We start from the raw sequence: 24,193 nt of genomic DNA on the forward strand, positions 1-24,193 counted from the left end.
GTTGGTGGGGTGGGTGGGGGTGCAGTCATAAATATAAAATGAGTATAGCAGTGGGCTTAGCACACAGCCCTGTTGGGAGCCGGTGCTGAGCGTAAGGGTGGAGGACAAGTGGGGGCCGAGTTTGACTGCTCAGGGCCTGTTGGTGAGAAAGTCCATGATCCAGCAGCAGATGTGAGAGGAGAGGCCAAGGTCAAACAGCTTTCTGATGAGGATGTCCGGGATGATGGTATTAAACGAACTGTAATCAATGAAGAGCATCCTTACATAGTTCCCACTATGTTCCAGGTGGCTCAGGGCTGTATGGAGAGCTGTGGCGATGGCATCCTCCATGGATCTGTTTTCTCTATATGCGAATTGGTGTGGGTCCAAAGTCGATGGGACACTGGTTTTGATGTACTTTAATACCAGTCTCTCAAAACACTTCATAATTATGGGGGTGAGTGCAACAGGTCTATAGTCATTCAAACCGTCAGGGGTCACAATAATCCCACCCCCAGCCCCTGACGTAGCAGCTCTTTGTTCTAGACCAGCAAAGAACTGGTGCCGCTCTCGAACCAGTTTTCCTGGCCGAGAGCCGGTTCTTTGGCTGTCGAAACGCAAAGAACTGGTTAAAGATTAGGCACCGGCTCCGAACCGGCGCTTGAAATGCGTTGGTGGAAAAGGGGCATGTTACTGCTACACCCACACTATAGAGCCTGTTCCCTCTGTTACTGCTATACCAGTACTACAGAGCCTGTTTCCTGTTATTGCTTGTGATGGGATGGCAAGTGGAAAACAGGTGACAACAACAGAGATTGGGGTGGAGGACAAGACGTTTAATAGTGCTATACAACAAACAAGACAAAGAAATAACTATTTACAATAATGAATAAATAACACCGGGCAATTGTTCCCAGGTGCCTCCTTCTTTTACTGGCTCACAGAGTCTATACTCTCCTGCGGCCTTTCTTCTCCCAAATGATGGTACTCGGGTGCTTAAATAGGGTGAGCCCCGCCCTGGACTAACCCATTACCTGGGTCAAAATATTAAAATCAATAACAAGTATAGAGCACCAAATTATGACACTAATTCATCCCATGATGAAATATACACATACCATTAACAATCCCACATATTTCTTTCAAAATAAACGTTATGGGATAAAATTTACATTGGTAGTACAACATCCCCCTTCCACGTTCCAACAGATGGAAACTACGCTACCCATAAGGCTATATAATTCCCATGACCAGTGTAAGCACTCCTTTTGCCTGTTCCCGGCAGCAGCTCTAACCCACAGGTGAGTTGTTTAAACCTAATTGCAATTATCACATTTTGTAACAATCATAATTGCTTGGCTGTTAAATTGGCAAACGCGATTGATTGTTTTTGTGTGCACCCGAAAGCGAGCGTTCGTGTTCGCTGCATTATAGCATTATTAAACCTGAGCAACCACAAACAATCCAAGCAATACTATACATTGTTGTAACAAGCCTCTTTCCCGAACACAATGAACCGATTTTCATGAACAGACTGAACACAGCACTTCTAGCCAAGGAAACAAACAGATGCGTTTTGAACTGAGTCCATGTATTATTTTAACATTGTGTGAAATTTTCCCATTGCCGCACTCCCCCGCTTCCTCATAGCGAGGCAGATGCGCACGTTTGTGCGGAGAATTCTTTCTCCGTCACATTTCCCACCCCCTCTGGTTGCTCGCACTCGGGGAGGCGAGAAAGAAAGTCCGCAGTTTTATTCTTTGCCCCACAACAGTACTTTACTGTAAAACGAAAGGGCTGAATGGCAAGATACCACCTTGTGAGAGCCTTCTTTGTCAGCTCCGTCAGTGGAGCTGCACGGTCTGAGAAGTTCGGAATGAACCTCCGATACCAGCCCACAAGGCCAAGGAAGGACTTCACCTGCCTCTTTGTTGCTGGTGTAGGACATGCAAGGATTGCCTCAACCTTCCCCACCTGTGGCTGGATCTGTCCATTACCCAGCACATAGCCCAGGTACTACTGTCTCTGTGCGGGCCAGGTTACATTTCTGAGGGTTGACTGACAAGCCAGCCTCCTGGAGCTTGGTCAGCACCTGCCGCACATGGGATAGATGTTCTTCTCATGACTTGCTATAAATGACAATGTTATCTAAGTATGCAGCAGCAAAATCCTCTTCCCCCCGTAGCACTTGGTCCATGAGCCGCTGGAACGTTGCTGGTGCTCCATGCAAGCCGAACGGCATTACTGTAAACTGAAACAGCCCAAATGGAGTACGAAAGGCAGTGTACTCTTTGGACACTTGTGTCAATAGGACTTTCCAGTACCCCTTGCTCAAATCAAGGGTACTGATGTACCTGGCTTTTCCCAGTCTTTAAATCAGTTCATCAATGCGTGGCATCAGGTATGAGTCAAACCTTGAGATGGCGTTGATGTGGCGGAAGTCAATGCAGAAGTGGATGCTCCCGCCCTTCTTCGGCACCAACACCACCGGACTGCACCACTCACTGGAAGACGGCTCAATGACCCCCAACTCCAGCATCAGGTCCACCTCCTTCTTGAGGTTTGACAGCAGCCTCTCTGGTACCACCTTTGCCTCACTGGTGTGTCCTCTTTAAGCTGGATGCTGTGCTGGCACAAACGGGTGCGACCAGGTCTTTCTTGAATAACACCTGTCCCTAGTTCTGCCCTCAGCTGCTGTTGTTGGTGTTGCTGTTGACAGGTGAGTGAGGTCAACTGAGTGTGCTCTGCTGTCGGTTGGGAAGTACTGTTCTGGGGTCTCCTCCTCTTCCTCGACGGCTCACACAAACAGCTGCCGGCTCACTAACTCAGGACGAGACCTCCATTCCTTCAGTAAGTTGACATGGAAGGTCTGGTAGGGCTTTTGGCGATCTGGCGTGGAAATCTTGTAAGTCACGGGCCCCATTTTCTGCACCACTTTGTATGGGCCTTGCCACTTGGCTAGCAGCTTTTTCTCACTGCTAGGGAGCAGAAGCAGAACATCCTGATCTGGACAGAAGGTATGGGTTCTTGCCTTCTTGTTGTACCAGGTTTTCTGCTTCTCCTTAGCCTCCTTCATGCTCTCCTGTGCCAGGGCCGTCATCTTCTCCAGTCTCTCCCGCATCTGTAGGATGTACACCACCACACTCTGGCTCTCTGTTTTTCCTCCCTCCCAGGTCTCTTTCAGGACATCCAGGGGTCCCCTCACCTGGTGACCGTAGAGGAGTTTGAATGGTGAGAACCCTGTTGATGCTTGTGGCACTTCTTGGTAAGCAAAGAGGAGGTATGGCAGCCACACATCCCAATCAGTCCCCATCTCATTGACAAACATCTGCAGCATGGACTTGAGGGTGCGGTTAAAGCATTCAATGAGCCCATCAGTTTGAGGATGGTAAGGAGTGGTCTTAATAGCCTTAATACCTAGGAAGTGATAGACTTCTGGGTAGTGGGTAGCATAGTCACAGATAACTAGAATGTATTTATTGCCTGTCTTGTTCCTCTCTAAAGGACCCACAATGTCCATTGCTATCCTTTCAAAAGGAGTTTCTATCAGGGGCAAGGATTGCAACTGGGCAGGAGAAGGGCATCTGGTTGAGGTTAACTGACACCGGGCATGTCTTACAGTACTTCATGACATCAGTGTACATGGGCCAGCAGAATCTAGCAGCAATGCGCGCATAGGTTTTCTGTGCTGCTAAATGTCCCGCCCAAGGAACTGAGTGGCCTAGTTCCAGTACTGTATGCCTCAGGGGCTTAGGTAGCACTAGCCACTCTGTCTCCCCCTGCCTGTGATGAAGTACCCCCCCCCCCCTTAAGCACGTAACTCTCTTCTTTAAGGATATCATTGGCTGACTTAGAAATATCTTTAAACAAAGGTGACAATGTCACATCCTCCCTCTGCAACTCTCCAATGTTCACTGGGGCAACATCTACAGGTAGGGGTGGCTCTGGTAAGTCTGCTTCACTCCTCTGCCTCACAGTGCCTCTGAGTTTTTCCTGCCTTTTCTCCCTCCTAGTCTTGGGTGGAGATTGAGACGGATGGAATGGCAACTCTACAAAAGGGTTACACTCTGGGCCACTACTCTTTGCTCTGGATCTAGTGATTGCCAGATTGCTTACAGCTACCTCACTAGGCCTCACTGTGCCCAGCAGATCTGACAAAATGGGTACATCTTGACCCAAAACAACAGAATAAGGCAGATCCTTGATGACACCCACCCTTAAATAGTATGACTGCCCCTGCACCACAACATAAACATCTGCTGTAGGGTACACCTTTTCATCATATGCTGATGTTAGAGTCTAGATTCCACCAGTCCTGTGGTACTTTGTCCTGTCTGACAAGTGTCTGAGAGCTTCCGGTGTCAACTAAGGCCTCCAAGCACTGACCATTAAGCACAACAAAATACCAACTTTTCTGCACTGTTTCCGTCCCCCTCTGATAATTCAGGCCTGGGAACATAACACATATTAGCAGGTTTGGGTTTCCTAACAGGGCAACCGTACCTCGCGTGACCCTCCTGACCGCAATTATGACATACAGTTGCTTGGGGCTTAGGTCTAGTTGAGTGTGTGAACTCTCTAGGGTTGGCACGAACAGGCTTAGACCACTCCCCCCTTTCCGCAACAGGCTTACCGGCGCGGTGCTCCTCCAGGCAAAGTGGTAGCTCCTGAGACCTCGTCTTGCAGCCACGAAAGCCTCAGCCAAGTGTGCTGCCTCCAGGCTGCTCTTTGGGTTGTTCTGGCGGATCCACACTTGTAGCTCTGGGTTCAGCATCCATAGGTACTGCTCCAGAATGATGAGCTCCCCTGTTTCTTCTTTGGAACGCTTGTCTGGCTGGATCCACTTCTCCTACTGCAACGTCAATCTCACATAGACCTCTTTTGGGGTCTCTCCTGGCAAGACGCCTGTGGACCTGAACTGCAGCCGATAAGTCTCTGCATTGATCTCATACTTTGACAAGATTGCAGCTTTTACCTCTTCATAATCCAAAGTGTCCTCATAGTCCATGGCAACATAGCTTGTATATTTATCAGATGTTTATTAAAAAACTAACAGAAGTTCATTGTATTAGTGAATATTTTCATTAATTGGTATATTGTGGATTTTGCTTAAAAAATTGTTATTGCAAACAAAATGCCTCACAGCTGTGAATGACCCCAGGACTGCTGGCTCTCCTGCTGTTCTTGCAGAACAGCCTCCACTGTGGCAGAGTTGATGCAGAAGTCTCTGGAAATGCTCAGCTTTATGTACTGCATCAGATTCACCTGCAGAGGGCAGCACGTCTCTGTACTCCTACCATCTCATCTCAAGTAAAAATGCAGTCATCGCAGTCATCGCAGTTACATATGAGACAGAGAATAGTATATCAAATCTAATTGGTACATGTCTTTTACAAAATAATAAATCTCTCTACATCTGGGGTTAGACTTAATTTTGAGTTATTCAAGATTTGGGCATACCTTTGATTTCCTGGACAGCAGGATAAGAAACCTTTCATATTGCTCAATACCGAAGATCAGGGTGGGAATAGGGGCGGCAGTGTAGCATAGTGGTTAAGGAGCAGGACTCGTAATCGAAAGGTTGCCAGTTCAATCCCCGCTGGACGCTGCTGCTGTACCCTTGGGCAAGGTACTTAACCCACAGTTGCCTCAGTAAATATCCAGCTGTATAAATGGATAACATTGTAAAGAACTATAACCTATGTAAGTCTCTTTGGATAAAAGCGTCTGCCAAATGAATAAATGTAAATGAATAGTTTTGGTCTCACGCAGAACTCTGGCCTGGAGAGGAAAGTGTGCTTTGAGTCAGTAAGTTCTGCTTCCACACATGCATGCATGCATATGCATACACATGCTTAGGACAGGCTGACATTGAAATACATCTAAAATCCGGAAAAAAGTCATACACCAAATCTGCATATACTGTTAGTCATTAATACCACATAAACTGTATTGGGTAAAAGTGCCATACTGAGGCTGCAGCCATGTCCTCCTTCTTCTGAGCCCCAGCACTTAAGTCCCCACTCTACCAGACAAAAAACAAAAAAACAAAACAGCAACCTCAATCAGTCAGACACAGGGACATGGCACTGTGTTTGTCACAGTGAGCACTTCAGGCAAATGTGACAAACATGCAAAATGATGAAAGGGCAATTAAAATCATTAATACTATACCTCACCCATGTGTGAAGGAGTGCCATCACTATGGTTGAGTATGAGCTCTGACTGCCATACCAATGAGCCTGGCTCTTTGGCGTCACGGTCAAAGTCGCATGGTTGGTACCCCGTAGACCCAGGTTCAAGGCCGGGTGGGGTGACTGCTCTCACCCTTCGCTACACCATGTCAGCACTAGGAGAGAGGAGGTGGTCCTCCTTTCAGCTCTTACCTGCAAATAGGTGATGAGGGGGTAGCACTGTGGTGTCAGGTGAGACCCAGACAGTTTCACCTTGACAAACAATTTGGACTGTAAGGATGTGAGCAGGACAGTATGTGCATGTGCAGTAAATCCACATCCACTAGCAAACTCACCATCTTCTCCATTCAAGCAGGAAGTGTAGAGGGCTGGCTGGAACACTGCTGGATGTACTGTAGGGACAAACAGGTTAAACTCAAACTCAAAGTGATACTGACTCCTCTGTCCCCTTCTATTGAGGAGGCGAGGAAGGTGAGGATGGTGTATGTGACTCACGTATTTGGCCAGAGTGGTGAGGACAGTGTAGGTACAGCTCAGCACTCTCAGCAGCAAGTCTGTACAGGGTCCAGGAGGCAAGGTAGTTTGGACCAGCTCATTGAGCACTGTCAGCAGAGTCCCCATCTGTAGTGTCATGGCCTTCACCATTGGATTCTGCTGTGCTACCTGCATACCCCTTGCTAACATGCACACCCACATAGACACATATCAACACGCACATACACACACACACACACACACAGTCACTCCACCCTATGTGTCAGACTGGACAGCAAGTACCTGAGCTAGCTTTCTTGCTAGTCTGCTGGCACTTGTTCTTGGCAATCACCCAGTCAACTTCATCCAGGATCCCACCCACCTGGGCCAGAACCAGCAGCTAGAGAGAGGAGTGAAGTGGAGCATTAACTACTTATTTCTGCATGCAAAACACAGTTACTACTGATCCCTCAAGGAGCAATGGTTGCTACTGATCCCACCAATAATAACCATTTTAAGGATGTCTGCATCTCTTACAGGTTCCCTGGGAACTATGGCATTCACTGCAGTGGGCAGGGCAGTCTTGATGATGATGTTAAAGTGAGACAGCAGTGCCTTACAGAATGTCATGTCCTCTGGAAGAAGGAACCAAACACCTGTCAGTCAAACCTGTTTACTAACTGACCTTGCCTGCTAGCTCTGACTGTCCTCCAGTCAGGCTGCATTCACCCTCAGCAGTTCCATTGACAAGCCCAGGGGCATTGTCAGTAGCCCCCTGCTCTATTCCTCACTCCTCTCTTTAAAGGCAGCACATAAAGATAAAAAAGCACACTCTTAACTTACTCAATGCAGTCTCCTTGGTGATTTTAACAGTCCATGTGATCTCCTGAACAAACTGCCAATGAGAAGGAATCGGAACATAAGCACAACTCTCTAGGAAAACTTGGTGTGAGGTGTACTGGTGATAGTAACCTGTGTAAATCACCAATCTATCACATTTACATTTACATTTATTCATTTGGCAGACGCTTTTATCCAAAGCGACTTACAGTTGTTTACGTTAAAGTTGGGCATTAATGACTGTATTTTTAAATCCTGAGCCCATAGTATCCAAAAAACAAGTTCACCTATACTAACATGTTGCTAAAGATAAGTAAGCAAAAAGGAAGTTAAATGTGATGTTGTGATATTTTGACAACATGCAACAGTTCAGGTTTCAGTTCTGAGTGAGTCAAGCTTGGCTGTGCACACCTTGCTGCAAGCCTTAGGCACTATGCCATACCTGTGGAGATGAGGGGTCCAGCTGGCCTGTGAGCACTCCTAAGATGCTAAGCAGAAGCTGGGCCTCCCTGCTGTTGAAGTTGTGTTCCACCTGTTAGGATATTTTGCCCGTCTCCGTGGAACTCAATGCAGGACGATGAAGAACACGCCGACGACTTCTCTTAAGAGAATTGATGTTTAATTCAATGCGCAAGGGAGAGACAAACTCAGGACATTCGGGCTGTCTGTACCGAGAGAATCTCTCAAGAATCAAGTTGTGTAGTGTATTGATATACAGTCCATGGTCATACATATCAAAGGATTGAGTTAAGTGGTGGGCCGGAGACAAATGGAACCTTGGCAGAGCCATTCAGCAAGGATGTGTGACATCCTTGCTGCAGACACTACAGAGGTGTTTTACAGAGACATACAAATTACAGACATAGTAGCAGTAGAACAGGAGACACAATACACTACATGTAAAATATATATACATGGTGCTACATAAAACTGGGAACCTATCACACCCCACTGAGCAGAGACACTAAGGCCCTCTGAGAAGGAAACACAATCACAAGTCACAACAACCGACTCTGGGACCCTTGTAATTGCCTTCAGCTGCAGTACCCATGGATTAAAGTTCTCTGTCGCTATGACGGATTTCCGTCAACTGGATTCCAGAGAGGCCATGTATGAGATCAGTGTAGATCCGAAGGGGAAAAAAAACAAAGGAAGGGGGGTGTAACAGGAATTAGGAATTGCGCTACCAGGTATGTCCATTTGTCCATGTCAGCCATTCAGGCTATGGCTGTAGGCTATAATGTTATAATGTTCTTTTAATAATGTGATTTTATTTACATTAGCCTACTTATGAATTTGGCCATACAATTGTCTACTAGACTATCAGTTCTTTATGTTGTAATGGAGACGGATCGGGTAATGGAGCACTATAGGCTAGCCTACTGACGCTGCTGGAAGACTGGGCCTTCTAGGCTACTAATTAAAGCCACAAACTGAAAATCATACACTTCCTTTCTTGACAATATAACAATAATATGTATAATAGCCCCACGGTGTACTGAAGTAGGCTAATCAATTAATCATGTCTCGGCGGATGCGTGCACATTCAACTTTAGTCTACACGCAAGCTAACGTTAGATTGACACTAAAATATACATTGATAAATGTGGCAAAATACCACAAAACCCCCAAATTACAAGAGTCATAATGTGACATTCTAATGTGATGCTGCTATTGAAAGAATCACGTGCACATGCACACTGTGATCGTGTGCATATGGTGCAGGCCTACCAACTGAGAGGCCCCTAATTCCATACATTCATGTAGTTGTTAGTTCAATCACTATATGCCTGACCACTGACGGGGCCTGCTTTGATATATTAGTTTCGTACCTTGTATCCCAAGCCCGGTCCCACTCTTTGCATGTGACCTATGGTCCTCTAATTCGTAGTCAAGGCTCTTAGCCCATTCTTTGTGTGTAACTATGGTCTGCCTTGGGTGATATGGATGCATACCACTGGGTGGTACCACTCAGTTGTACCCCTTGACCTACCTCCCACTCTGCCTCCCCTGTCAAGTTTTGTGACAGAGAGGAGCCGGGTCAGTATGTGCTCACTATTACTCCACAGATACCTTCAGAAGCAATGTTTTTCCAATTAGGCACAACTGCCCAGGCATAGCAAGGTCAAGCAAACCTAAACATCCTGCCAGGCTTGTGTAAGCACTTCTAACTATTGCTGTAGAGTTGCCCCTGAGGGGAGACAAGAGAGAAACGGGACCACGAGAGGTTGAGGAGTGTGTAAGGTGTAACCCTACGTTCAGACCGGGAGCGGCGAGAGCGTCAAAGCGACCGGAAGTCATTCATTTTCTTTGTGAGTCAGCGTCTCTCGGCGGCGAGCAGCGGCACGACCGTTGGCGGCGCGTCTTGGGCGGTGTGGGTGTCAGAATAAAGTTGAAGTCTGGGCAACTTTATGGTAATGAGCTATGATGCGGTTCGGCGGCAACCAATTGGAATATAAGTCCTCCGCTCTAGAGAATTCTAGAGAACACAACGGTGTAAACCTTTGTTCCCACCAAACATTAGTTCCCAAGCACAATGGAGGAGAGGTTGATAATTAACGTAGGCTACACACAAATTAACGTTAATGTTAACTAAAGACCAAGGCTAGTGAACGTGTACTATAAACTGCATGTTGAAATTTGACTTAGCATTTAGCCTCAATACAAAAGTCACACCACACAAATGGCTTTTAATTAGTTTCTTTCGTTAGTTTCTTTTGTTACCAAACATGTAATTATAATTGTTCATTTCTTTTCTTCATCGATTGATTTACCTTCACATTAAGATTTCATGAGGTTAACTACCCTACTTGTGGTCAGTCAGCACTAAGATACTGGTCGACACGTTTGTTTGCTTTATGGCCCCTTTAAATAACGTTGGCAAGCCCAAGCATTCCAAATGAACTTGTAGCCGCCCATTTCATCTATGTCAGAGTGTCCACTTCTTCAACAGCATTGTCGGCATGGTGGCCAGAGCAAATTTTGACGCTCTCGCTGCTCCCGGTGTGAATGTACAATAAGACTGTAAGAGCAAGACTTTGTGTGTGAAACTCTGCTGAGCCAACCTTCGCCTGTGAAGCCTTGCTGTACTGAAGATCATCAATAAACAGTCTTTTCTCTCTCTAGTCTGGGGTCCAAACTAAAGTTCTTTGTGTCAACAGTTTTATTAGTTAGCTTGCAAGTACATTAATGTTGTAGCAATTTCACCAAATTCCAACAACTGTCCGCATTATGTAGCCTATTGCAAGTAATCAGATCCAATCTGTATGTACGGGCAGCAATCCTCATTTTCAGTATTATCCACATTGGTTGCCATAGTAATGACATTGCGTCCGGAATAAACAAACCAAAATGAAGGGTAGTGAAATGGGCTTGCTTATTGGAACTCCAAGCTGGAGCACAGGACTGACAGAGTCTCCTCCTGGCTCTGTGTGCAGTCTCTAGAACAAGAATACAGACTGCTGTTACCCTCACCCCTCTCTGCCCATAGCCTACTGTCACGGCAGACATTTTTTAGTTAATTGTTTATTGTTAACAGTGGCTCCTAGTGGCTAAAATGTGTATTTTTTTCTATTTTGTATTGCAATGTGTTGTAATTCTATGATTTGTCAATTGAAGTGGTGTGACTCAAAGGTCAGAGACTAACCAGGAAGTTTAACTAGTTTTACTGTGCCATGTGCATCAGCAAGCTGTGTTCTCTTTTCATACTCAGTTCATGCTTTGGAGAGTCATTGCTTTTTTACAAAATATGCAATGTAACAAAAGATAGAGTAAACTCCCTTCAACTTTACTCCATGTCGATTTGTACAGACGTTACACACACTGGGGACAGAACAGTACTGTTGCACTCACGCCCCCCCCCACCCCGCCCACAGCCTGCCATTACCCTCACCCCCCTCCCCTATAGTATGCAAACACACACCTGAAGAGGGCGGTCAGCAGAGCAGCCACACAGCCCAGGGAGAGCATGCTGGACTGCTCATCTTGGACATCTCCCTCAGTATCTCAGACAGCTTGTGCAAGTGGCCAAAGTGAGCTCAAAATGAGCCTTACTGTGTGGGAGACAGAAGAGCATGTCAGAGAAGGCATGTCATAGAGAGAGGGAAAAGTCATGGAAATATGGGCTGTCAGGGTTTCACACAGCATACCTGTAGTTTGCTGTGGTGTAGTTGTATTCGATAAGAACCTCATAAATGCCCAGCATCATCACAGCGTAAATGTTGTTCTTCATCCAAATGCTCGAGGATGAGAAGTCAGCTGACTTATCCTGTGAATACAAGAAAAGATGTTTTCATTTTGTACTACTCGCCAGGAGGAATTCGCAACACTACAGAGAGAAACATAGATCCGTACAGGCACGACGGAAGTATCTACATACACTATCTGCTTTGTATGACCTGTACACATCTTGCCCTTGTCCCCGTTTGCCCACTATATGCACTTTTGTGCATCACTTTGGATAAAAACATCTGCTAAATGAATAAATGTAAATGTAAGTACAGAGCCCTACTGGAGTGAGAAAAATGCAGAGCACTACAAGAACAAGAGAAATGCAGAGCTCTTCAGTAGTATGTGAAACAGACTGACACTGACACTGTGAAACAGTGAGACAGATACACAGGCAGCTGTTGACCAGCTCCAAGTCCTCCAGATTGCTCTTCATCATGTGTGTGGTGACACTCTCCAGTATGGTCTGCAGCTCATCCTTGAACCCACCTTGTTCCTCCTTCTTGTTCCTCCTACGGATGGCGATCGTATCAATTAACGACGCTGAAAAACTAATCCATGCCTTTGTAACATCCAGATTAGACTACTGTAATGCCCTCTTGTCACGATGTGCAAACGTCTCATTAAAACCCCTTCAGCTGGTGCAAAATGCAGCTGCTCGAATCTTAACTAAAACTAAACGCTTTGAGCACATCACCCCAGTTCTGGCCTCTCTCCATTGGCTACCTATTAAATACCGGATCATTTTTAAAATACTCTTACTCACATTTAAGGCTTTAAATGGGCTTGCCCCCCCCTATCTTAAGGACCTTCTTCATCCATATCTTCCGCAGAGAGCCCTTCACTCCCAAAATGCCGGGCTTCTCACCATTCCAAGAGTGGGCAAAACTACTGTAGGTGGTAGAGCCTTTTCCTATCAAGCCCCTCTCCTGTGGAACAGTTTACCCTCTGAGATTCAGGGAACAGACTCTCTCTCCACCTTTAAGTCTAGGCTCAAAACATATCTATATAGTAATTCCTTCAGCTGAGGGACATGGCCTGGTGCTGGCGTGGATCATAGAGTCTCTGGTGGACTAAGTGGTCATTGCTTTCATGGACCCTGTGCCGTGATCTGGTGTTGACTGTCTTAGGGTCGCCCTCATGACTATGCCGGTCCCCTGCCTCCCGTCCCCTAGGTATGCTGCCATAATGTTAGCCTGCCGGGGTCTTTCCTTGTTGCACACCTTTTTCTCTGCCCCTCCTCTCCTGCCTCTCTGTTCTACATCCCTGCCATTCTTATCATCCACTAACCACTGTTTTCTGTTTGCTTCCTATTCCCTGCTCCGGGCTCCTGTCCGGAGCTGTAGCCCAAGCGTCTCATCTCGTTTTCCAGTCCTGCTACCTCGCTGCCCTGCCCATCAAAGCCAACTGCATTCCAAGACCCGGACATCCTAGGAGACATTCTTATAATCACTCTACTGTTAACTGCTATTGTTTGTCAATAACAAATGTACATTGCATCATTTTGTGTCTAACTCTATCTGCCCAGTGCCGGCCAGAAGCAGATGGGCCCCCCCATGAGCCCGGTTCTGCTCAAGGTTTCTTCCTGATAGGGAGTTTTTCCTTGCCACTGTTGCCTTAGGCTTGCTCTCAGGGGGTCTCAGGCCTGGGAACAATGTAAAGCTGCTTTGTGACAACTTGTGTTGTAAAAAGCGCTATACAAATAAAAATGAATTGAATTGAATTCTCCTCATCTTCCTCTGGGTGCTGGAGATCCTTGTACCAAAACAGGCAGTGCATTGTGCAGCTCACCAGATGGACCTGTAGAATGGCAGCAGGGCTTTAACCCTCCCCCAACCAACAAGCTGCGGACAGCAGCCCATGCTGCTGTATAACCTGCAGAGCCATCCTTAAGGCCTTTCCTGCACCTGTGAGCTTACAAAGTTGTGGCAAAATGGTCTTCATCCTCTGGACGCAGCACTCAAGCACCACTCAAGTCTGGGGCAAACTTCTACTGGCTGCTGAAGCCAATGTATTTAAAGGCGAATCACTATTAACCTCATCCTGCACTTATTTTATATGAAAAATATCCATTGCTCCAACGGGTACACAGTCTTAGACTATACAACCCCAGAAATGCAAAGGATTATACTGAAAATAAAGACAAATTTCCCTGTAATCTGGTAGTTAAATGTTTGCTTTTGCATCTTACCTGCCTTGCATTTGTTTGGAATTCATCCATGCACATAGAGTACAGAATATGCGCATGCCTACATGTGGACAACTGACTGGAGTTCATCACATCAAAGTATTACAAGTTAACTGAATTGACACTATCACAGGTGTAAATGTAGAGCAGGAGTGTAAATATGGTGTTGGAGAGTGTACAGTAGTGTAAATGTGAAGGACTGTAAAGTAGCATAAACGTATAAAGCCGATCTAATGTGGACTGAAGTGTAAATATGTCATGCTGTGTAAATGTGGAGCAGGGCTTTTAGGAAATACCAGATACCAATACCTGCAGGAAGACAGTCTCTCCCTGAGTACTGATACATTGTTCCAGCTTCACAGGAGGCAGCAGGTCTTGCTCCATGTTATAGTACTGCTTCAGCTGCCAACACACACACATTATTAACAAGGACCTGAAAAGATTTCACCCTTCCTTCACTCAGACAAATTACCATGTATACTGTCTCACACACATCCCCAACTATACATGCATGCACACCTTTTTTTTGCAAGACTCCATTTCCCCTTTTTCCTCCCAATTTTAAATTCCTAACTGTATCATAGAGAAGTTGCTCATTGTTACAACCCCCACTATCAATCCAGACACAAACACACACACACACCTGTGTGAGAAGAATCTCTATGATAGAGCTGGCCAGCTGGGATTTGCGGTGCAGGACACAGGGGAAACCCTGAGACAAAATAAAGTAAACACACAGATACAGGAAAGACAGGCAGAATGACAGACAGACAGTGTGATGGACAGACAGATGGGGCATACCTCATACAGCATGTGTCTCACATCTGCTTGCTGACTCGGACAACGCCTGAGGTCACCCAGGATCTCCAGGCAGAAGGACTCATTAGCAGCAGTTATACCACGCATGGACATCCACCTGAAGCTGTCTCACACAGGCACATATTACACACACAGAGGCACGCAGTTTGAATTAACATCATCCTGAGTACATGCATGTTAGAGGCCCAGTGCTGCTGTATGGCCTGAAAGAGTGGCAGTGCTGAGAGATGGCAGGTCATAGAGAGGTGGTGGAGCACAGGGGGATGCTGACAGAGTGCAGAGCATAGAAGGTGCTGTTGAGAAAGGAGTCGAGCATAAAAAGCAGAGGAGCATTGAAGTTAAGCAACAAATTATGAGATGGTTCTCAAAGAGGGGGCAGGGCTGAAAGAATGGCTGTCTCTCCTGGCTTGATGACAATCCCTGGCTTGCTTGACTGCAGGTGATCCTGCCTAGGACCTTGAAGTTCTTCAGCAGCAGCAGAAATCCAGTGATTACATCCAAACAAAAGGCTGAAACACTGAACACAATATCACAATCAGAGGAACTGAACTCTTCTCAGACCACAAGTCCCAGCAGAGACAGAATGAACTGGCAGTGCTACTCTTGGGCTCAGTGTACTGTTAGGAGACAGTTTTGTGGAATGGCATGGCGTTTGTTCCGGAGACACGCGATGTGTATTCGAATACAAACGCTGGAGACAAGCGATGTGTATTTGAATACAAAGCGATGTGGCTACATCCGACCGGAGCCAAATGGCGCCTCTTGTGAACCCTATGGAGCCAATTAGGTTACAGGGCTCAGGAAATACCCAATTAGAGAGGGAGCTGTTTAGCTATGCACAGCTCCGCAAGACCAATCAGAAACAGCACCCCTGCTGGTTATCATAGCTCATATGCAAATGTGACTGCTATTAACTGTATAAAAAATGAACTGAATTCTATACCTGTTGAACTTCTGCTCAATGCTGATGTTCCCACGGCCGGCTGTGCTAATAAACTTCCTGTCTTTTGCTACGAACATCGAATCTGCTTCTTGTCGTAACGAAACCCTTTTTGGTGTTCCGGACTTTGACTAACAGTACCAACCAAATTTCAAATTTCATATGAGCAAATGACCTGTTCTTTCTGTCAACCACTAAACAAGACTGTGGGTCCAGGCAGTCAGCAAGCCTGATACGTCAAAACTGACAAAATACCTGATAAGTCAAAACTGTGCCATTTCAAAAAGACCCAAATGTCAGGGAATCAAAAAACACATCTCCCTAGGGTACCAAAAACTGAAATACTGGACTAGCACTCACCAGCAAAACAACTATCTTCCTCAACCTGATGGGCTGTTTGTTATTATATTAACCAAAAATATTCATACCTGGTAAGTGCTCTACAGTATGTTGCCACTATCCACAATGAGGGACAGTGGGTGACACAAAAACAAAATAAACACCCATTTTATTTGTTGCTAATGAATGCACATGTATTTCAGTGCATACTTTCATGACAAAAGTGTATAGTTATCATGCCAATAACACTAACTGAATTGAAGATAAATAGACAGGGCAGACCTTGAGGCTTTTCAGCAGTTCTCGGCCCAATTTGTGGTCCAGCTGCACAGCAAATGCCACATGCAGAATGGTGGTGCCTTCCACGTGCCGCAGCTGGTCCTGAGGGACAGACTGCATCTCCACCTCCACATCTGTACCACTGCAATCATACAGATGCCATTCACTGACCAACCAGTGCATAGAAACATCACTCACTGATCAATCAGAGCAAAGAAACCACCCAGCAACCAATCATTAGAGACACAACTCACTGACTAGCCATAACACGGAGACATCACTCCAGTGTTTATATGCTATAGTCATATGAGATAAAGAATTATGGTAAATCAGGGATAGTCCGGTTAGAAACTTACTCGCTGTTGCTTCTCTTTGTCTGTCTGATGTTGGTCCAGCTCATTAAAGAAACTGACAAGACCTTCCAGAATGATTTTCTTACAAAACACACACAAACATAAAAGACAAGACATTTACATGCATGTAGCACACACTAAAAAGAAAAGAGAGTAGAGGTAGACATGTATTCACAGACATACATACGCACACAAGCACACACACGTTTACTCACACACCTTGGCTGACAGCAGCAGCAGGTGATAGGCCAGGGGAGGGATCTCCTGGAGGTCCAGTTCAGAGCACATTCTCAGCACCTTCTACACCACAAACTGCAGCTCCTCCTTGGAAAGAGGCATATCCCTGCACAACACACACAAACATATATCCATGGGTAAGAGTCACATAAGAAGCCTGTCTGTCTGCATGGTGTACATTCTCAGCTTGCACACAGCTTATGGGAACATACCTGAACACAGAAGTGAGCTGGATCACACAGTGAGGGTCCCACCTGCCAGCACAGAACAAGTGTTTTAAGAACCAAGCAAAACCAGGTACTATGTGTATCAGATACACAGACATCTCCACAGACAAGCTGACCTGCTGGAGCACAGGCTGTTGATCAGCTGTTTCCTGGTCTCATCCCAACGCAGTTCCCCTGAGGAATGAGCCACACACAACCCACCAATACTCTGCAGCAGCCATTCATATACTGACAGAAATTTACAATATGCCCAGCAGCATCTTATGCAAGGCAGCTTTCATGGTTTGTGTTGGGTATATAGATATATGAAGCTGAGTATTTACAGAAGCAATATCCATGGATACTGGTGAAACACATCAACACCCTTAAAAGCGTGGAAGTGCATAGTGGTAGCCTGTTTGTATCCTTGCCATAGGCCAACATCTCTGTGGCAGACAGTGCTGTGGGGATGGTGGGAAAGAGCTCCAGAGATTTGCCATGGCCCATGGACCCCACTTTGATAGCTTCAACAAAGAAATAGGCCAATTGTGCCAGTGCAGGGCCAGGAAGTGTGCAAATCTGCAAGAAAAGGAGCAAATGACTACTCACAGATTCTGTGCACTGACAGATCACAGACACTGGGCTTGCACAGATCCTTGTACTCTAACTTTGGCCAGGCAACAGCTCTCATCTCTCTCGTAAGAAGTCCAATGATGTCAGACACCACATCCAGCGGACTCACAGAGCGGGATGCAGTGTTTGTACAATACAACTCTGCAAGTAACACCTTCCTGCATGCTAGGCGGGGATCCTGATATGACAAAGCACAGACAGGTCAGAGACTGTGTTGTACCTTTCGGTGAGATCAAATATGTAACCACTCACAAACGTACCTTTAAGAATGGCTTTGATCACAGCTCCTGCGTCCTTTCCCCTTTCCGTGCTGTGAGTGATCAGTGGAATGAGCTAAGATTACATTACATGCTAACATTATTTAGCACAGTGGTTCTCAACCGGTGTGTAGTGAGGCAAAGTGAAGCGTGCCGTGGAATTCTGAGCCCGATGTGTTTTTATATAGTTGTGTCTGTGTGTGCGCGCGCACTTATACTGTGAAAAAACTGATGTTTTATACTGACCAGAGCAACGAGACGTCAGCTTGAAATAGTTTTGGCGGACACGCCCCGTTTTGGGGGAAAACAAAGTGGTAAAATTGATTGGTGGCAAATAGGAGATAGAGGTTGTCACCATGCCTAAAGGTTGCTGTGTTGTGTCCTGCACCATCAGCAGTAAAACACCCCCACACATTCGTGTGAAAGGGAGGGCAAAAGGCGGATTTTATGGATTCAGGCTATTCAGAGGGAGGACCCCGAGGGAATCCTATGGGAACCCGATAGCAAATATGTTTATGCTTGTAGCAAACACTTAATCACTGGTAAGTAATACGTCTATATTTTATAAGTACCATTTTAATTGTGAATTATTGTACACAATAGGCTATACAATAAAGAAATCAGTAGATCGGAAAACGACCTCAGTCGATGTAATATCAGCGCGCCTATTGCAGTGGTTGCAGCAAAGTAACAAACGTAGCTACCCAGCTAACAGTTACGTTGTGGCAACGTTGTGATTACGTACCGCATTGGTCGCCGCGACATACTTCGATAACGTTGTGGAGACGTATATTTGTGAATCTTCTGGACGTCGTGGCAACGTCTTTCTGTGACCAAAAGTTACATACAGAGGACGTTTTGGCGACGTAGTTTACGTTGCTACAACGACCCCTGGATGTTACTTGATGTACGTTTCTGTATGTTTATTTTCGTCCCTTTTGGGCTCATATGCTCCATGAGTTCGAATTCAAAACTGCTGAACTTATTTAATATCTATACAATTGATAGGCTTGAAACAACATTGCAATTCACTGTAAATATTTATTTGAAATTGTTAGAATTATTATTATTATATTCTTAGTCGAATAGCAGCATAGTTTCATCACTGTCGCTGTCGTTCTGATGTTCAGGTAATCGATTCTGCTGCTGCACCTGAAAGAACACAAATAGGTAGTATTTTAGTGATTTCTGTAGACTATGTATTATCATTAATTGTTCAAATCTGTGTTAACCAGTGACGATTATTGATATTTTGGCTTGATCTGAGGGCTAATACGATTGCTTATACAGGTAACTTAGGCAGTCACCGCTGATCAAGTACACGTTTCAAAAGTGGACACTGAAAAAGACACTGTTTTGAGATCAGCAAATACTCCTGACAGACATTGCCTGGGTAAGCAAATAACCTCGCTTCGTAGTAGGCTATAGCCCTCCGTTTCTTTGAACAGTTTTACTCGAAACGGTGTGCAACAGTGTGTTACAGGCAAGTAAGGTGGCCTAGGTTTTTCTGTCATTCTGTGGGTGTGTCAGAGGTGATACATTGGTATACCTGCAGCTTTTTAAATGTCTCGTTAACGCTTGTCATGCCCAGCTGGAACCAGTCTAATGAATATATAATAATAATTAGATTTCTGAAATGTGGAGTGCATGAGAAGCTTACATTTCTATGACACCATACTGGAGCATGCTTCAGGGTTTCCCCTATGATGTCCTGTACCTTGTTTAATTGTAAATTAGAAAATGACTTCATGACTGCCTCTGCAACAAGAACAGAAACGGTAAGTTTCAGTTGGTGAATAATATTAAGTTTATAAACTTTTAATGTTTGTGAATATTTGTGTTTTATTTTAAGCTACTTTGTATTGAGTTCATCACTCTGGTGTTCAGAAGGGGCATCTTTCCCTTTTCCCCTTTAGACTGAACTCCCTCCAGACATGGTATGACGCCACTGCCTGCATCACCCGGCGTGTGCTCTTTGCCTGGGTTTGGCCCTCCTATCAGGTTCAAGTGTTGAGTCTGCAAAGTAATGTGTCAATTAGTAACTTATTGCATATGGGACAAAAAATATAACGTACAAGACTTTTGATTAGGCCTACTGCATTGAGTCTAGCCATATGACATTTAGAACCAAAAGTTATTTCATCTAGATAATTTTATTACATTAGGTTTGGTTATTGTTGCGTCCTAGTAACACTATTTTTGTTTTTACATTTCGGATATATACAATTCTACTGTAGCCTACTGTACAGTTACTTACCAGTTTCTTCCTATATGTGTCATCCCTCATTTTCTCTTCAAGAGACAGCAATTCCTCCACAGTGGAACAGGGATTGAGGTTCATCTCTTCCACCATACAATGTACATTTCCTGCACCCAGGGTGCAGGCCAGGACCTCGTGCATGACCACCAGGGTTCTCCTCATCTCCGTCATCTCAGCTTCCATGCTCATTACCTTCTGAGTAAGTACACTCAGATGGCGTTCTTGGGGATGGAAAGTTCATTTATAAAACTACTTTAGAGACATAACAACAACAGTGAGATTCCAGGAAACATTTTGTAATATTGTCCAACTGTATTGAGTATATACCAATAAATTGTGAATTGAATAATATGATACTACCATGGCTATGGTCCTTCCCAGGAACTGGCCCAGCCATGGGAATGCCAGTTGGAGTTCTGGATGGCCCAAGAACTGGTTGTGGAACTGGCAGCTGAGACTCCAATGCTGAGATGACAATTAGTTAACTAATTGAACAAACATTGCAGAGAGTGGAAAAGATTAAACTACCATTAGACTATTGTTTCACAATTGTATTTCAATACTTGTAGTGTATGAGTGGTTTCTTGTTCTGTATGTGTGTGTGCCCGAACAGCTAGTGCAGTAGGGTGCTTAAATTTCCCTCAGGATAAATAAAATATCTCTATCTATCTATCTACATCAAATATCGTAATACTACCATTGCCATGGTCCTTTCTAGGAGCTGGCCCAGCCATGGGAATTGGAGTTCTGGATGGCCCAACCACTGGTGGTGGAACTGGCAGCTGAGGTTCCAAAGCTGAGGTGACAATTGAAACAACGCAGAGAGAAGAAAAGAAATATTCAGAGAAAGCTGAACAAACTTTGAAAAACTTGTTCAACATGAGCCCACCTCCGGTACTATCCATGCAGACCCTCTTATGCCTCTGTATCTGTGTGTTGTCTTTAAAACAAACAATTAAAAGAAAAATAATTTAAAGCATTAGTTGTGACACTGAGTAAGACATACATCACTAAAACCGATTTTGTTATATATAATTATTTTCAGAAACTGTTTATTAAACTATATGTAACTTATTTAAATTATGTTGCACACCTGAATAAAATAACTTAACCAAGTGTGTTAGAAGGTTTTCTGCGTTTTATTTCTCATTACATGACAATGCACAAAACAGTCTCGTCTTTTTCTCTTTTTTCCCAGTCTCGTCTGTTTCACGTCATTCCTTTTTCTACAAAAACTTCATTCATGGGCTTATGCTGCCACCTACTGACCATAACATGTAACATCATAATACATAATAACGAAAAAGTGAAAATAAAGTTAAAGATCTACAAAGTTAACTTTAGAAAGTATCAACATAATAATGTTGGGGGGGGGGGGGGGGGGGGTATCACTTATATCACACTTATTTAGAAATTTCACACTCAGGTCCATGTACCTTCCTCAGAGCTGCTGTACTGAATGGGCTTCCTTTTTCTTTTCACATTTTCACCTGAGCTCTCGACTGATGACTCCATTGCTGCCCTCTTTGCTTTTACATAGAAGGTGCATAGGATTAGAAGTAATTCCAAGAAATTCCAAAAATTGCTTTTAATGATTATAATCAAAGAGTAGCCTACCTGTTCTTCCAAACACTCTAACTCTGTGAAAGGCCCACTTTTTAGTATCCGGCTGTACTTTTTCTTTTATTTTTTTAGCTGGACTGATTGGTGGCCAGTAGAAGTATAGTGTCTCCATTGGTAAACAGAGTGATTGTCAATATAGTCAGAGGTGAACCCATTCAGAAGTTTTTGTGGTTTTGTATAAATGTAGTGTTGAAAAGACAATGTAATGTAATGCTGCTGTACACATTGCAGATATGTGACATGGAATTACAAGAGGTCTAACATTCATACCTCATCTTCCTGTACCAGCCATTTTTCTGGCACCATCTCACAGGTCCCTTCTTCCAAAAATTCGACAACTGCAAACATTCTGCAAGAAACAAAAGACTTGTAAGCAACAATAATAGCATATAATTTTGTGTCATCTCCATACATTATTTCAATACCTTAAAACTTGTGGAGCACTGACAAAAAGATGTCTGTGCTCTCGCCTTTACTGATCTTTATGGCTGTTTTTGTTAGCTCTTCTCTTTGTATCCATTTCATGACTGTGTTTTTACTGTTGTATTTGTACACACCAATCAGGAAAGATGAGCATGGGCTTGTGAACAGCGGTGCTGGTTCACTGTAGACTCCTCTCCCACTTGCAAGACCTCACAGGTTTTCCCTTCTGAAAAAATGTATGCCCTGTCTTTGTTGACATTTCCTTCCTTGTCACTTTGTTGTTGACTTTGTTTTGTCTGCCATCCTCTTCCAGTCTCTTTGCCGCCTGAATCAATGGGTTTCTTCCTGAGCATACCATCTTATTCATGTTTTGTAAATAATTTTTGAACATGAAAGCGCTGCAATTATCCAGTCCACCGAAGTTTTCTGCATCATCAGTTATATGTAACATGGCATGGGTATTATACACCAAGAACTCCTCACCATAGATTTTCCTTCCCTGTTCCACAAAGTAGTGTAGAAGTTCGCGTGCATATGCTGAATGCTTCTCCACAAGACTGGGACGGATCAGAATAGCCATGGCAACACTGAAAGTGAGGAAGTGCAGGTAGATGTCATCCTTGAGAATTCCCTTCAATAGAACTTGCCCAGTGTACAACAGGAACTGGCGAAACTCTGTCGCTTTCCATCTATCCAACTCTTCCAGGCTCCTTGGCTTCCATGCAAAGACAGAAGGTATGCTGCTTCAAAGGGACAGCAATCGTGCACTGTCTTGTCTTGTCAGTGCTCTGCCCCCTTAGCTGTGGTGTTGTTGTTTTCCCTGTCCATGTGCTTTTGTTTTGTGTTCTAGCCCTGCCCCGCTCCCCGCCCGATCTCCCATAGCCTGATTGCCTGCGCACCTGCTTCCCATTCGCTTGTTAGCCCTGCTCTATATCTTACCCGTGTGTCCCTGTCCTGTTGCTAGTTCATAGCTGTGTGTATTTCACCTGTTTTGTCCCTGCCATGTTTTCATCTGTATGCTTTTCTCGGTTTTTGATCCGCCTGTTATTGACCCGATTCCTGCCTGCCGCTCTGCCCTGATCGTTCTGATCGATTGTTCTGTCTGCCCGGTGTTCGACCCTGCCTGCTCCTGTTTCCCTGAACCTGGATTGCCCTCGGATTGCCTCTCTGGTTTTTGATCCTGCTTGCTTCTCCATTACGATTCTGCCTGTGATTTCAATAAAACCGCCTGGAATTCGACGCTCCTGTGGTCTGCAATTGAGTCTTCGCCAGAACCGTGACATGTCTTTGCCCAATCGATATTCTTACTGATCTGTCTCCTTTAGTCCAGATGAGCAGGAGCTTTTTCATCATGCCAAAACAATGCATGTGCATGTGCATGTGCATGTAGTCAATGGGGAAGATGCCACCATATCGATGGGGAGGACAGCCAGGGGTGTATCACCAAGGTGATGTTGAATTTGTGACTGACATCTGAATGTCTCGTCAGTTCGGAGAGCCTGGTTGGTGGTGTCTTGATATGTTACTCTGTTCAGCCACACACCTTTCTGTTGGCATCTATCACACCCAAAGTACCCTGAAAACTGTTTGATGTTTTTCACAAATGCCCGTGCTGGGGCATCACATATAATACTCTTGAGTGTGACTTCTATGGTTCTTCCCCTGAAGTGAATTCCTTCTCTGAGCAGAGGGACCAGGTCCCTCACTGCCTTTTCTAAAAATTCAAGATCAGTTGGTTTTCCTGTTCCACATGTCAAGACAGTTGGGAAAATGGTCACAGGTTCCAACGTCACCCCACAAAGAACTGGCCACATGCATGTCCGAGAGCTTTTAAATAATGGTACACCATCAACATTAAGTGATATGCCAATACTATGGAGGTCAGCAGGTTTTTCATCAGGGTATGTCTCCAGTGCTTCTTG

General features: G+C 44.8%; 1 long non-coding RNA gene and 1 pseudogene across 1 annotated transcript; both read right to left on the reverse strand.

Annotated features, from left to right (window-relative positions):
- Positions 1 to 657: 657 nt before the first annotated feature.
- On the reverse strand, positions 658 to 18,730 carry LOC118781694 (annotated as a pseudogene).
- On the reverse strand, positions 6,972 to 8,523 carry LOC118781951. The gene is made up of 3 exons (XR_005005125.1): positions 7,930 to 8,523; positions 7,491 to 7,542; positions 6,972 to 7,047 (listed from the first exon to the last, which is right to left on the reverse strand). It is a non-coding gene; the product is annotated as an uncharacterized LOC118781951 (long non-coding RNA).
- Positions 18,731 to 24,193: the final 5,463 nt, after the last annotated feature.

The sequence above is a fragment of the Megalops cyprinoides genome, chromosome 8 (assembly GCF_013368585.1).
Source record: "Megalops cyprinoides isolate fMegCyp1 chromosome 8, fMegCyp1.pri, whole genome shotgun sequence".
Taxonomy (NCBI): Eukaryota; Metazoa; Chordata; class Actinopteri; order Elopiformes; family Megalopidae; genus Megalops; species Megalops cyprinoides.